The sequence below is a fragment of the Galeopterus variegatus genome, unplaced genomic scaffold, assembly GCF_000696425.1.
Source record: "Galeopterus variegatus unplaced genomic scaffold, G_variegatus-3.0.2 Scaffold7143, whole genome shotgun sequence".
Lineage (NCBI taxonomy): Eukaryota > Metazoa > Chordata > Mammalia > Dermoptera > Cynocephalidae > Galeopterus > Galeopterus variegatus.
The window spans coordinates 42,271-56,395 of NW_007733254.1; the positions used below are offsets into that span (position 1 = coordinate 42,271).

Genomic DNA, 14,125 nt, shown 5'->3' on the forward strand with positions numbered 1-14,125 from the left:
CACAAAGGCCCCACTGGCCACAGAACCGGGCGCTCGCTGGTTTGTGGTTTCACAAGTTCTTGCAGAGCCTCACTGGCTTCCTGACATCCCCTGTAGGGGCTCAGAGGCCCTGCCCCAAGGGCTGGGGGTAGGGGCACACTCAACCAAGGCTGGGGCTCACAGTCAGAGGCCAGCTTGGCAGGTCCTGGCCTTGTGTGTGAAGCCTGACCTAACCTGGTCCCTCAGTCCCTTCCCAACCACCGTACATCTGGTCCCCCCGTGCCCAGGGCACAGGTCAGACCAGACGGGCCAGGCTGCCTTGATGGGCCGCACGTGCTCTGGCACTGGTTGCTGTTCGTCTCTCTGCTTCTCTGAAATCCAGTTGGAACTGGTGGCATCCCTGCTCCTCTCGTGTCATCCCCAGCACCTCTTTACCTCTTGGTTTGAAAGCCTCCCCGCTCCTGGAGTTAGAACCACCCCCTTTCTAGTAAACTAGGGGCTTCATACATGTTTTTGCTAAAGGGCTAATCATTGTCTAAACCTGTGAGTGCAGAAGAGAAAAGGCATCACCTTGCTCCTGGAAGTGTCTCCATGAAGTTTAAACTCACAATATGCCAAATACTAACTGCAGGGGTGCAGGCTTCGGTCAGCTTCACAAGGATTTGGAACCCTTCATGTTGTCTGAAGATGGAAGGGGACACCCATGAGAGGCGCTGCGTCCACGCAGGAGGAGCAAGCCCCTGAGGAGGCCCAGTCCGCAGCTGACCGGCTGGACCGTGGGTGCTGGACTGGTCAGACCTACTGGCCGTGTGCCCAGCACCAATGACTTCTGACAGTAAGAGCCAGCAACACATACTGATATTTAATTAAATTCAGTTTATTTATTTGACAAGCACATTTAATACTTACTGTGTATTCTGTGCCAAATACTCCTCTAAGGCCTTTACAAAGATCATCTCAGTGAATTTCCAGAATAGCCCTGTCAGTGGGCACTGATACTGTCCCCACTTACAGATGGAAAAACTGAGGCCCAGAGCTCACTGGAGGAGCTTGGCCAAGATCACACGGAGCAAGCGGAGCTCTGGGGATTCAGCCGGGCCAGACCCAGCACTGACCTTTCCTAAGGGCAACACTCTTGAACGCTGATACGTCCTATTCAATGCTGCTTTATTCAAGCGGAGCTCTGGGGATTCAGCCGGGCCAGACCCAACGCTGACCTTTCCTAAGGGCAACACTCTTGAACGCTGATACGTCCTATTCAATGCTGCTTTATTTAAATGCAATGCTGGTCGTGACCCACTAACGATTTCTTATCATTTGAAGGCCCCCAGACCATAAGTCATCCAGGGCTCTTTCCAACCCTGTACACCTGAGATTCCCATGTTGAATCTACATGACCCCACGGGGAGCCAGAATCTAATGGCTAATCAGATGAGATTGTTTTTTAGTCAAAGGCAGCATTAGAAGTTGGGAACTTGCCACTAGATAAACAAATCAACTGCTGAGAGAAAATGACCTTAAAATGTGTATTTAGATATAAATGGAAATTTCCGATCCAATCCAGTCTGATGAGACGTAATTGGTGAGAGCCTAATTCTCTGTGGAGGCTCCGTGGTCACTGATGAGATGCAGGCGACTAACGGGAGGAGCATTGCAGCCCACACTGCGCAGTCCCACCCCGAGGTGAGAGCCGCTGACGTGCACGGGATGACGGGAGACACAGGCTCTGGGGGTGCCAGTGCGGCTCAGGGGACGATGCTCAGCTCAGGCCAGAGGGAGGGGCTGTGAGGAGGAAGGGAGGCCCCCAGGGTGTTAGATAAAATCTCCAAGGACGGGGAAGGAAGTCGTCCTGGACCAGGGGTTTACTGTGACCTCTAACGTACCAGAAAACTAAAAAGTGTCCAAAGAAAATGCAAACTCACTGCACTAAAAGGAAACACGAAAACATTTCCTATGGAAAAGGTACACGACCGAGGAAAAGTGGCCACCCCAGACAGCACAGAGCAAGCTGCTTGTGGCTTGTGCAGAAGCTCGAGTCTGAAGCAAAACTCTCTGCCCAGGAGCACGAGCCGAGGTGTGGACACAGCGAAGCCTCAGCTGCCGACCGCACCGGGACACAGAAGCTGACCGGCCCCAGGGAGGGCAGGATGAGTGAGTGGCAGCCTGGAAGGCAGAAGCGAACTGGAAGAGAATCGATTCATTTAAAATAAAAAAATGTTTCAGGTCAGATAATTCCAGCCAGGCCTCACCGGCAAGCCAGGTCCTGCTCGCTCTGCCCTCGTCTGAGACAGAAACAGGAAAGCGGCACCGCCCCAGTGCAGACCGAGCCAGGACTGGTGACACAGAAGAGGCCAGAGAGGAGGTGGCCGGGAGGGTGGGACGGGGCAGGCAAGGCTTGAGGAGCCTGTGGCATCGCTTCAGAGGCGTTAGGGGCACGGGTGTGTGCCACCTGTCCCCACGGGGCCTACGAGGATCTGCTCTTTCACTACGGGGAGGCTTCGGTGTGGGCAGTATGTCACCTCTTTCAAGGATTATGTGGAGAATCTTGGGGAAAAATGGGCTGGCCCTGCTTTGGAAACTCTACGGTAGATTTCCTCATCTCATTCTCACGTATCACAAAGGAGGAAACTGAGGCTCCTCAGAGCCAGACCCAGGAAAAGGGCCGAAGTTTCAGACACTTCATGACTATTTCTTCCTGCTCATTTGGGCTCTACCTGGGTCCAGAACTGGAAGAGGAAGAGAAAATAGATCTAAGAAAATGATCTGCCAACTGGCCCAGAAAAGCTGGATTTCAGCTTCACCAACCATGGCAGGAGAATCTACATTGGTGGCACTTATGAAAAGACAGATTTTGTGCCGACCATGGGCCAGACACGGGAGTGGGGTGTGTCACAGGCATCTCAACGCTCTCAACAGTCAGAGAAGGGACGTGCCTCTGGCAGAGCTCGAAGAGGAAGAGGCTGTAGCTCAGAGACCCTGGGGCTGTTCCCAAGTCACTCCATGGTCTGGGGTGGAGCCAGGATCCCCACCTGGGCCACAGGGACTGCAGGCCTGCTGTGGTTTCTACATTCTGGCCACTGTGCCATGTCTCCCAATGCCTCCATTCTGCACCCATGGCACCTACAGTCTACAGGGTGAGGTGCCCAGCCTGGGGGCAGGATGAAGTAGAACAAGGGGCAGGCAGGACTCTGCAGCAGGGGCCTGGACCCCAGACACCGGCCTGGCTGGTGTTCCAGAATCCTAAGGGCAGTCCTCACATCAACTCCTCTGCCTGACCAGTAATGGCACTAGGGTGCCCAGAAACAGGATGGTGGCCAGGTGAAGCCAGGAGAAAAGTGGAAAGAGCACTGCTCTTCCCTCCCCGCAGGCTGAGTTTGGCTCTGACCTGACCCTACTGGTGCCTAGCTCTTTAATTAGAGGATGAGGTAGTGCCTGCCCCCAAATGCACGAGCCAAGGCCAGACCCGGGTGCCAGCCAGACCTGGATGGACGCGGCCACCTGGGTAGTCATGGCCTGGTCCTTGTCTCCTGTCATCTCTTCTTACAGACACCCCCTTCCCTCTCTGTCCGCCCCCACCCCCTGCATTCCCTGGAGTGTTGCTTTTCACTGTTTCAACAGTACATGGCTTTCGTTCCCATTTCTACTTAGAGTACTGTGAGTGCTGTATTAGAAAGCACCGATACCTCTAACAGATAAATGAAATTGCTAGAAACGCTGTATGTGAAAACACAGAAACAACACACAACACTGTGGAAACACCGTGTAGCCCCATGAGCTGTGCCCCTCATAGTGGACAGTGAAGCAGCCCAATCACCAGCCCCCACCCCCCACAATCACAGCACCCTTTCTGGCTCGGACAGTGGCACCTGTGGGAAAACTCTGAATGAGTTCAGATCTGGCTAAAATGTCACTTGCTCTTGTAATTTTCTCTGCATTCTCTTAAGAAACCAACTTTCTCAACCTCCTGATTCCTGGCACTGATTGTAGAACGTCAGGACGTTAATGGTATTAGAACAAGCTGATGTCTCATCTGAAGCAAGACAGCACAAAGAAGACAGGCCGCCACCAACCAACAGAGGAGGGGGGCAGCATGGGACAGCGGAACTTAAGGGGGACTCGTGGGCTGCCGGAGCTTCCAGACACCCGCAGTGTCTCCTGCACCTGCACGTCTCCATCAGGGGGTCCACAGCCAGGAAGTGGTGTCTCCACCATGCAGCTTTGTCATAACCACGGGGTTTGGGATGACCGTCCCCTGCCCCAGATGGAAGCCATACTGCAATTTCTATGAATTTTGACTCAGAGAAAAAGGCATATAATTCAATCTACCTGTCAGTATTGGAACATCTTCCATTATAGCTGATTCTATTTCTTCCCATTGGTTTATGATGTCAGCATATTTTCTCTGTGGGTCTGACATATTCCAGCCTCATTGAAAACTGAGAGTGACCAGGTAAGTAAGTCCGGTGATAAAAGTAAAATAAAGTGGTACATATAAGTGTTGAAAAATTTAGAGTATGGATGTAAAAGTTTTTCAGGTATAAGTTAATAAAATAAGTTGCTTAAAGAGGAAGAATTTTAAAACTAGGAACTCACAAACATCACTTCCTATGAAACCACAGAACGTGGAGAGGCAATAACTAATCCTCGCACTCCCCTGGTTAGTGGCTTTATACTAATTATACGGCAATCTGCGGTCTCTCTGTGCTGCCGAGACGGAAGATGGTAAGAGATGGAGGAACTTAGTGTACATGCTACTCTCAGGGCATTCCAGCGCTGAGAGGGACTTTTGGTGGCATCTACTAAAGACAGTACCATGTTAGAAAAGTTTGAGAAAGGTTTTTAAAATATCATCTTTTCACCGGGAAGATTTGGCTACATAGATGGTGGCTATGAATAAGGCCTTAATGCTAAGTGTGGGGTGTGTATATGTGTGTATGCACCTGTATGGTGTGTGTTGAGTATGTGCATGTATGAACATGTATGTACTGGGTGTGTGCATGCATGTGTATGTGTGATGGGTAGGTACACGTGTGTATTGGGTGAGTGCATGTGTGTATGTATTGTTTCTGTGAATGTCTGTGTGTTGGGTGGGTACACGTGTGTGCATGCATGTATTGGGTGTGTGCATATGGGTTTACATGTGTTGGGTGTGTGTATGGGTCTGGGTTGGGTGTGTGCATGTGTGTGTGTGCATTATTGGGTGTGTGCATGTATGTCTATGTGTGTTGGATGAGTACATGTGTGCATATGGATGCATTGGGTGTGTGCATGTGTGTATATGTGTTTGGTTGGTGCATGTATATACATGCATTTATTGGGTTGTTCATGTATCTTGGGTGGGTGCATATGTGTGTGAATGCATGCAGTGAGTTGTGCTTATGTGTATCTTGGGTGGGTGGATGTGTATGTACATGCACACATTGGGTTGTGCATATGTGTCGGGTGGGTGCATGTGTGTGTCATGCATGTATTGAGTTGTGCTTGTGTGTGTATGTGTGCTGGGTGGGAGTATGCATGTTTATGCAGGTATTTGGTGTGTGCATGTGTGTACACACACTTATTGGGTTGTGCATGTGTCTATGTGTGTTGGGTGGGTACCTGTGTGTGCATGTATGTTTTGGGTGGGCACATGTGTGCATATGTATTGGGTAGGTGCATGTGTGTACATATGCATATTGGGTGCATGTGTTGATGTGCATTGGACGGGTACGTGTGTGTGCATGCATGTATTGGGTGTGTGCATGTGTGTAGGTTGGGTGTGTATCTTGTGTTATGTGTGTACATGTGCTCTTGCATCTGTGCTTGGCCTGCAGCTCTGAGGTCGGGTGTGGTCCAGGGTTGAGAAGCAGGATCTGCCTGGCTGCATAGGAGCTTCCCTCACCAAGTCACTACAGTGCTGCTACTTGCCCCTGTGTCCTGGTGGCCAGGTGCCTGCTGGGCTTTGCACACAGTGTTGCTGATCTTACAATACACCTGCAGGGAGGACACAGGCCTCTGCCTTTGAAAAAGAGGCTTAAGGCTCAGAGAGTCAGAGAAGCTAAGTAACCAGAGGCAGATGCACATGCAGTGAGTGCTAACGACAAAGCCAGAAGTGGGACTGTGGACTTCCAGTCCCCACTCCCTGCCGCGTGCCACCCCTGGAGGCCCAGCAGGCTGTCTGGACACAGCAGGGATGGATGCTCACTGATTCCCCAGCCCCAATCCCAGGGGTGTAGCCTCAGTGGGGAGGACAGACCTGAACTGGGGTCACCTCGGCTTTGCGACATCATTTTTGCCCAAGCACTCACAGCACATGAACGTCAGGAGGAAACAGAGGCAGGACTCTGGCTACAAATTGGGGTGGGGGTGGTTCTAGCAGTAGTGACAGGCACGGACCTCAGGAAGCCCTTGGGAGAGATATTTCTCTTCACAAGGGTCTTGGCAAAGACAGGTAACCATGGTTCCACATCCGTCCCCGCAGAATGGGCATGATGCAGTGTCAGGGAGACCCAGTCCTAGGGGCACAGTGGCTGGGTCCATTGGGGGGCAAGGAGCAACAGCCAGCCCGGGACCTCCACAGGAGCCCCTGTCTCCGGGAACCTTTCTACACAAAGGGCCAGTGAGAAAGAACCGGTATTAAATAGAATGTCTCCTAGGTGTTTGCTGACTAGACAGATGAATGAATGTTTGGCTAAGGATTGTTGTTTGTTACAAGTGTTTACACAGATAATTCACGGAACGTGGCAAGATGAGTTTCCCGTATCCCCTCCCCACTTCTGCACATCCTTCCGTGACGGGGACGACCCAATGTTCTCCCCAGCCAGCACTGTACCTGTCCTCCACCCTCCAGGCCCTGTCCCCTCTCACATTCCCAGCCTGGGCACTGTGCTCCATCCTGGTAGCCGTGTGGACCCATCCACCCACCTGACCGGCTGTCCGTCCACCATCCATCCGTCCATCCCTGCTCTCTGCAGGGAGCTGCTTGGGAAGGCCGTGGCTGTTCTGCCTTCAGCTACCCAGGCTCCTTCCAACCTCCCCACTTTCCGTGGATGGGGCTCTGATGTCAGGGGCAGGTTGGCCCCACAGGAGAGTCCAAGAGGTCAATCAAGGAGAGCCTTCTGGAACACAGATATGCTGACCACCCAGGGAGTAAGACAGTCATATCAAGTCCAAGATGCAGCGTCTACCTCCAGGGGCTGAGCTCTGAAGTTCAGAGCACCTGCTGATGGCCCGGGTCCTCTGGCTTGGGTGCCATCTTCCCTGAGGTCCATCCACAGGAAGCCGGTGTCCCGGTCAGCCCAGCTCCTCTTCCTCGCTGTCTCTCTTCCCTGATCCAGCTCTAGGACAGGCTGGCCCCCAGTCCCCAAGCCTTGGTCTTCTCTGCAAGCATCCGCTATCCTCTTAGAGCCACTTACTGTTTGTATTTATGCACAGGTATGTGAAGGAAACGTGGCACTATGACCACAAATGGAGATCTAACACACTGGACACAACTAAAGCGTAAGCACGGACACGCACAATCTGGTTCAATCCTAGAAGCTGATCAGATGCAGCCCGGGGCTCTGACCCTGGGCTCGCACATCCCACGGTGTGCAGGTCGGCCTGTGAGCTGCAGAGGCGCTGCAGCCAGCAAGACGTACCCCTCGAGGCGGGGGTGATGGGAGATGGAAGGAGGCTTGGCAGGAACCTGCAGTGGGCCACTAAGCCAGCACCCCGATGGCCTGCCTTCTCTCCATCTCCCTGCAGCCACAGAGGCAGCAGGAAGTGCAAAGAGGAAATGCCCCCCACACCCACAGAGGGCTGCATCCCTCTCCCTGTGGCGTGGGGTAGGGAGGCCTCTGGCCACCAAGGAGTGGCAGGAGGAGGTCTGTGCTCCAAGCATGGGTGGTTGGGAATGTACCAAGATAGTGGTAGTCACCCAAGGTCACAACACATAGACAAAGGAGAACGGGGACCCTGGGTCCCCTTCTTCCCACCAGCCTGACAAAATGTGCCCGGTCCGGGTCCCTTTCTGACACACTATGTTCATGCATTCAGTCAACAAACATGTATTCAGGATCCAGCTTGAAGGAGACCCCGCATTAGGTGTTAGGAACACAGTGACCAGGAAAATGTCTGAACGGGCAAGGCGGCTGCCCTTCGAGAGCCCGCATTCCAAGGACCTTGCTGCGGCCATGCACAGTAATAAGTAAGCATTGAAAATCAAAGGGCCAGGCAGGAGACTTTGCTGAGGGATGGCACACGTGGCCAGGCAAGTACACAGGACACACCAGCAGCAAAGGGCCTCGCATCTCTGCAGCTTCCAGAACCAGGACCAGGCACACAGTCTCTTCCCCAAAGGCTCACCCTGCTGTCTGCACCAGCCTCCCCCTCCTCCTGACTGGACCTACCCACTCATCCCTGGGTCCTTTCACCTGGGACCTGCCTGTGGCCCTCACCAGAGCACCCGGCGCCTGTGCGGGTGGACGTGGAGCAGGCCCCTGAAGGCCTCCTGGTGGGCACAGTGCAGGGCCTCGCACCAACACGGCCCCAGCCAGCACGTCCACTGGGACCCTACCGGAGAGGGCTGCAGGCCCAGACAGAGCCTTCCTCAGCTGTTGACACTGTAGCCAAGTGAGGTGATGAGCCTGGCGAGCCAAAAAGCAGAGCCGAGAGGAGTAAGAAGCCCTGATGGATCGAGGCTGCTGGAAATGTTTGCCTGTGTTTGCGCCCCCACCTCACACACACACACACACACACACACACACACACACACACACACACACACACGCACACAGCCTAGATCCCACTATCCTGTCTGGCACACCCCTGCTGTGTAACCTGGGAAATGTGTCTGGTTCTGTCGCTGAGACATTGGGAAAAATAAAACAAAACAACCCCAGCCACGCCACTGCTCCTCCAAGCCACCAGCCTTTCTCTTCCCAGTCACTGCACGCAATGGTCAAGGGCACAGGCTCTGGTCCCAGACAGCCGGCATCAGTCCTGGGCCTGCCACTTAGAAATCCCTCGATGCTGGGCGAGTTACTTCGCCTACCTGTGCCTCAGCTGCCTCTTCTGTAAAATGGACGTGAAGAGAGCACCTTTCCCACAGACTTGTTAGAAGGATTAGACGAGGTAAAATGCACAGCACACAGCCAGTGCTTAATATTTGCTTGATGCCCTCTTAGTTATGATTTTGCAGCCCTGGTGCATGTCCTATCTTTCCCAGACCTTTATCAACTGACTAGAAATTAGCAACTAGAAAAGCCCTTTCCTGTGAGCTTGGGCTGATGAGAGAGTGAACAGGACAGTCATTTTGGGTGAGTCTTCCACTCTACAGATGTGAGGAAACTGACCCCACAGACCTACACGTGGTTGGGGGCAAGAGCACGGGTCATCTCAGCGTCAGAGCAGCAGCTTCTGCGCTCCCTTCCTTACCTGTGTCCAGGTAACAGGTGAGGTTAGAGATCCTGGTCTCCCGAGGAGAGAAGAATGGGAGGGAGCAGGGAGTTAACTCATGACCAAGACCTGAATGTCCCACCCGATTCTTCGGAAAGTTTGCAGACCGAGGAACGGGCCGTCTCCAACACTCGTCGTCTGATCTTACAGAAAGAGCACATTCAGAGTTTCTAAACCTGCGCATGTTAGAGGCAATTTGAGCAGAATGCATCCAAAAATTTTATCAGAAATATCGTGTTTTAGAGGCAAATTTCATTGGTAATGCCAAGTGTACATTTATATGTATCTCATTTATAAAGATCCCTAAAGGATCTGTTTCCTGTAAATTTGAGAAACTTAACCATGGTTCTTCTCTTATGCTCAGCTAAACTAGTCAAGAATATACACAGATATCTTCTATTCTGAAAAAAATATTACTGCTGTTCTTTAGAGGAGAGGTGCCTGCTAAAGAGATTCGATTCAGAGCTGTTAACACCATCGGACAGAACGGAGCAACCTTCTTCTCAATGTTTCCTACAGAAACCACCAAGAGGGGCCCCGATGGGGGAAGTGGGGAACGTGGGGGGGAGAAAAAGACCCCAAAGTGGAAAAAGACCGGCCCATGGTGACGGCACGCTCTCCGCAGAAACCCAGCTCCCCGTGCAGGTGGGAGGCAGCGGTGCAAGGCGGGGCTGCTGGCTGTGGGGAGGGTCTCTACACGGGAAGCTCCCGAAAGACATATGACAAGGAAGCAGCGTTCAACAGAAAATGCACTTTTAAAACACGCCAGGTGTACGTGTACAGTTACATGTGTGATATAGTTCATTAAACACAATGAGAGTTCCTCCTAAAATGAACTTGTTTGGTCCGATGCAGTGCTCACCGACACAGACACCAGAGCTCACCCTCAGCCCACGGAGGCAGCTGAGACTCGCTTTTCTGCTGCCCTAAAATCCTGCGGGAAGAAGCGGAGTCTTCCTGCGGACCCCTGTCCATCTCTTTGCGTTAGCAGTGTGTCTGCTCACGACAGCCAGTGAGAACGTCCCAGCCAAAGTCACCCCACTCTCAAGGTAGCAGACAAGGCAGATTGTGGTCATGGGGGCATTTTTACTCACGTCCTGCACTGTGCAGAAATCTCAATTCCTCTTCCTCCAGAGAACGTGAAGACACACTAAGTCTCTCAGGTTCTCAGTCAAAGCCGATAGGAGAGCTCCCTCCCTCAGTCTAGAACGGTGCAACATGTCACACGATCACGTGGAACGTTTATGTCCCAGCGTTGCAATGGCCACTCTGCGACAGTGTGGCAAGTGCTGCCATTGCTCTCAAGGATGAGCCACCTACGCACACGCAGCCCCCCGAGTGCCCCCTCCTGACGATGCTTCAGAGCAATCCACAGACGACGTTTTGTGTGGACCGCGCTGGCTGCGTGTTGGACGCTGGTCTGCTCACCCTTCAGCTGCGAATCCCTGCTATCCGAGTGGGCCGTGGGCCGGGAGTTTGGAAATGTGTCGGCTTCTTGAACAAAACTCAGCATTCTGAGAAAGGCACAGGTCTCCACGGGCAGAGGGAAAACTCACTCTAGTTTCCACACCTACAGTGGGAGGCAGCCAGCGCATCCATGTGAGCTCCTGCAGGGTCCTAGGGCCTCCTGATGAGGAAGGGGAAGAAGGTTCTAGATTCTTGGATGGTTTGTACAGCACAGTGGATTTTCACAAAAGCTCCATGAAGCACAACTCCACGAAACGGTGAGAGGTGGCCTGGCTGCTTGGGCTCATGCCACATGGGAAAGAAAGCACGACTTCCACACAGCCACAGAAACGGCCCCTCTGATGTGGGCCTCTCTGCCCCATCCCTTCCTGTCCCCTCTCTCACTCATGGTTTAGAGGGTGAAAAGGCCCCTTCTTGAGTCAGAGCCCCCGGGGGAGATCGCAAGGAGCCCCCAGGCCTCCTGTCAGCCTCGGGTGAGCAGCTGCACCCGGCTCAACACCTGCCCCACCCGTGGGAAATCAGCACTGGCCACAGCCTCGTCCAGCAAGGGCGGTGGCCTGGACCCCAGCTCAGTAACAGAATTCCATCCTTGATGGTGACTTCTCCCCAGCCCCGTCCCAGGGCCCCCAGCAGGCAAGCACAGCCCTTATTTCCCTCTGAGTCCACCAGGAGGGGAGAGGAGGGGATCCCAAAGGCCACCTATCAGTCCGCATGTGTCAGTGAGCGACGACCAAACACAGGGCTTGACCCTTCCTCAGCACGCAGGACGCCCTTGTCCACTTGTCCAGGAGCCTCCACTAAGCAAAGGCCTCACACGGCTCTAGGCAGCGCTGGCCTCGGCAACATCAAGACCCTCCCTCCCTCAGTCTCCAGGGCAATGGCCCCAAAGCCACGTCCCCCTCACAGTGGAGACCCAGCCACAGGCTCGCCGTGATGCCGGACGCACCCTGCCTGCCACTGTGCTGTGCCAGGGTCTCCATCATGAAGGCTCCCTGCAGCTCCGCAGCTTGGTTTGCATTCTGCTCCAGGGAGGGTCGAAAGACAACCCCTCATGAGTGACTCGAGTGTTTTTAAGTCCACTCTTTCCTATATGCTTAATTTCCTTCTGTCTCTTGTTCTTTTTTCTTAAAATGTAAACATATTCAGTGTCTTTTACCTTAAAACCAACAGCTACAAGAGTAAAACAAAACAAAGCCCGTTTGCACACATGCATGCACTCGCACACATGCACATGCACACACATGTGTGCACACACATGTGCACACACACGTACCCACACACACAGGTACACAGATGTGCACGCACGCGCGCGCGCACACACACACACACACACACACACACACTTCCGTTTTACCCCAGTGGTTTTACCACTCTACTGATGTTTTTCTTTCCATCAGACTTCCCTGGAACATCAGACCATTCTGCGTATGAGCCCTGACTCCTTTAACCCCCTTCCCGCAGTAGTCTGATAATCAGGTGACATTGCTCTGAGACTGCTCCCACGGGGACTTTAAAACAGATTCCTCGGGCTCCATCCATGGGGCCCATCTGCAGATTCTGACCTGGCGATGGGGCTCCCCCAGCAGCATCCTTCTCCCAGCTCTGTGGTCACCCCCCCATGGTCTCCTTCGGCAATCTGCTACCCCTGAGCCCCTGCCTTGGCCCCACTCTGTGCCCACCATATACAGATGTCCTCAGGACACACAGTGACCAGGTGACCAGCTCACTAATAGATCCCAACTCAACATGCTGAGCGGCCCTTTCCCCAGGCATCCCTGCCCAGCTCCAATCATCGCCTGCCTTCCTACCCCCATTCCCTGACCTCGCTGCGTGGCCCATAGTGGCGAAGCCCAGCCGGGTCCCACCACAGCTCCACACTGGAAACCTCGTGGTCACTTCAGATACTCCTTTCTCTGTCCCGAATTCCAGGTGACTGTGATATCCTGGAACGACTCCTCCTGCCTTTTCTCTTGAGTCCATTGTGCTTCTCTGTTTCTAGTCATCTTTTTTATTCCTGGCTGGGACCTAAACTCCTGACAACTTCACCCTGATGCTGGTCTCCAAGCCTCACGCAGTCCTCCCCACCGAGCCATCCAGCCTCACGTCCCCTTCCCACCAGCCCCAGCGTGCACCGTCCCTGAAGCCTTGACACTCCTGCACATCCATTCAGAATGCCCGTCCCCATGCCAGCCTCGGCTCCACTGTCACCTCCTGACTCTCCTGTGGCCTTCCCAGACCCGCCCCTTTCAGTTCCCATAGCAACCTGCCCATAGCCCATCGCAGACCTATTCATTTAATTAGCTATTTTTATTCCTTTTTCTCCCTGGACTCTAAGATCCTAGACGCAGGGATCTTATCTAATTCACCTTGGAATCCTTGGTGGACATCACAATATCTGTCATTTGGTTGACAATCAAATGTCTGTTAATGAGTCAGTCAGTCAGAACTGACTGAGATCCTTGTGGTGCTAAGAAGCCACGCGGCTTTGGTCGAGTAACTTGAACTCTCCCATCCAGGAAAGGAGCAACGCCACTCTTTCATGGAGCCTCAGTAGGGTTAGTGGAGGCCAGACCTGTGAGACACCTGGCCATCGCCAGGCCTCTGGGGGACACTCTCCCTGAGCCCCTCCCCCAACTGTCCCAAATAAAACATGCAAGAAAGCATTTATGGGGGGCGGGAAGCAACCTCCGGCAAGTTCAAATCCCGACAAAAAGACATTTCCTGCTCTAATTAGTGCGCCTGGAATTCCGGGCTTCTGACTGGGATGATGAACAGGGCGTGTCTTACTATTACTGGAGATAACGGTGTGGTTATCAGCAGCAATTGCAGACATCAGTCAGCACCACGGCCCACTGGGCTCCGCATACCAATCTGGGTACTTGCATTTATTGTTGCCATGGACACACCAATCTGGAGCAATCTGTGACCACCCCACTTTGCAGATGAGGACACAGAGGTTCTGGGATGTCCAGCCCCTGCCCAGGGCCCACGTAGCCAGGATTCCAACTCACCACTGGATGCTCACGCTCGAACCTCCTGCATCGCGCACTGGATCCACTCATCGGAGGAACAAGATCAGGAGGTCAAAATGACTACAACCTGCTGGAGGTTCCTCTATGACAGGTCCTATGTGCCAGACACAAATGTCTCACAGCAAAGTGTAGGGAACAGACACCTGGCTATGCCGCACAGCCCAAAACACTGAGCTAGCACCAGAACCGTTCATGAGGACACAAGAGGAACGGCTTACAGGAGACCATCG

The 14,125-nt window shown here is 53.2% G+C and overlaps 1 pseudogene; it reads left to right on the forward strand.

The window, feature by feature from the left end:
- The first annotated feature begins 8,069 nt into the window (after positions 1-8,069).
- LOC103607124 overlaps positions 8,070-14,125 on the forward strand; it is a 31,112-nt pseudogene continuing 25,056 nt past the window's right edge.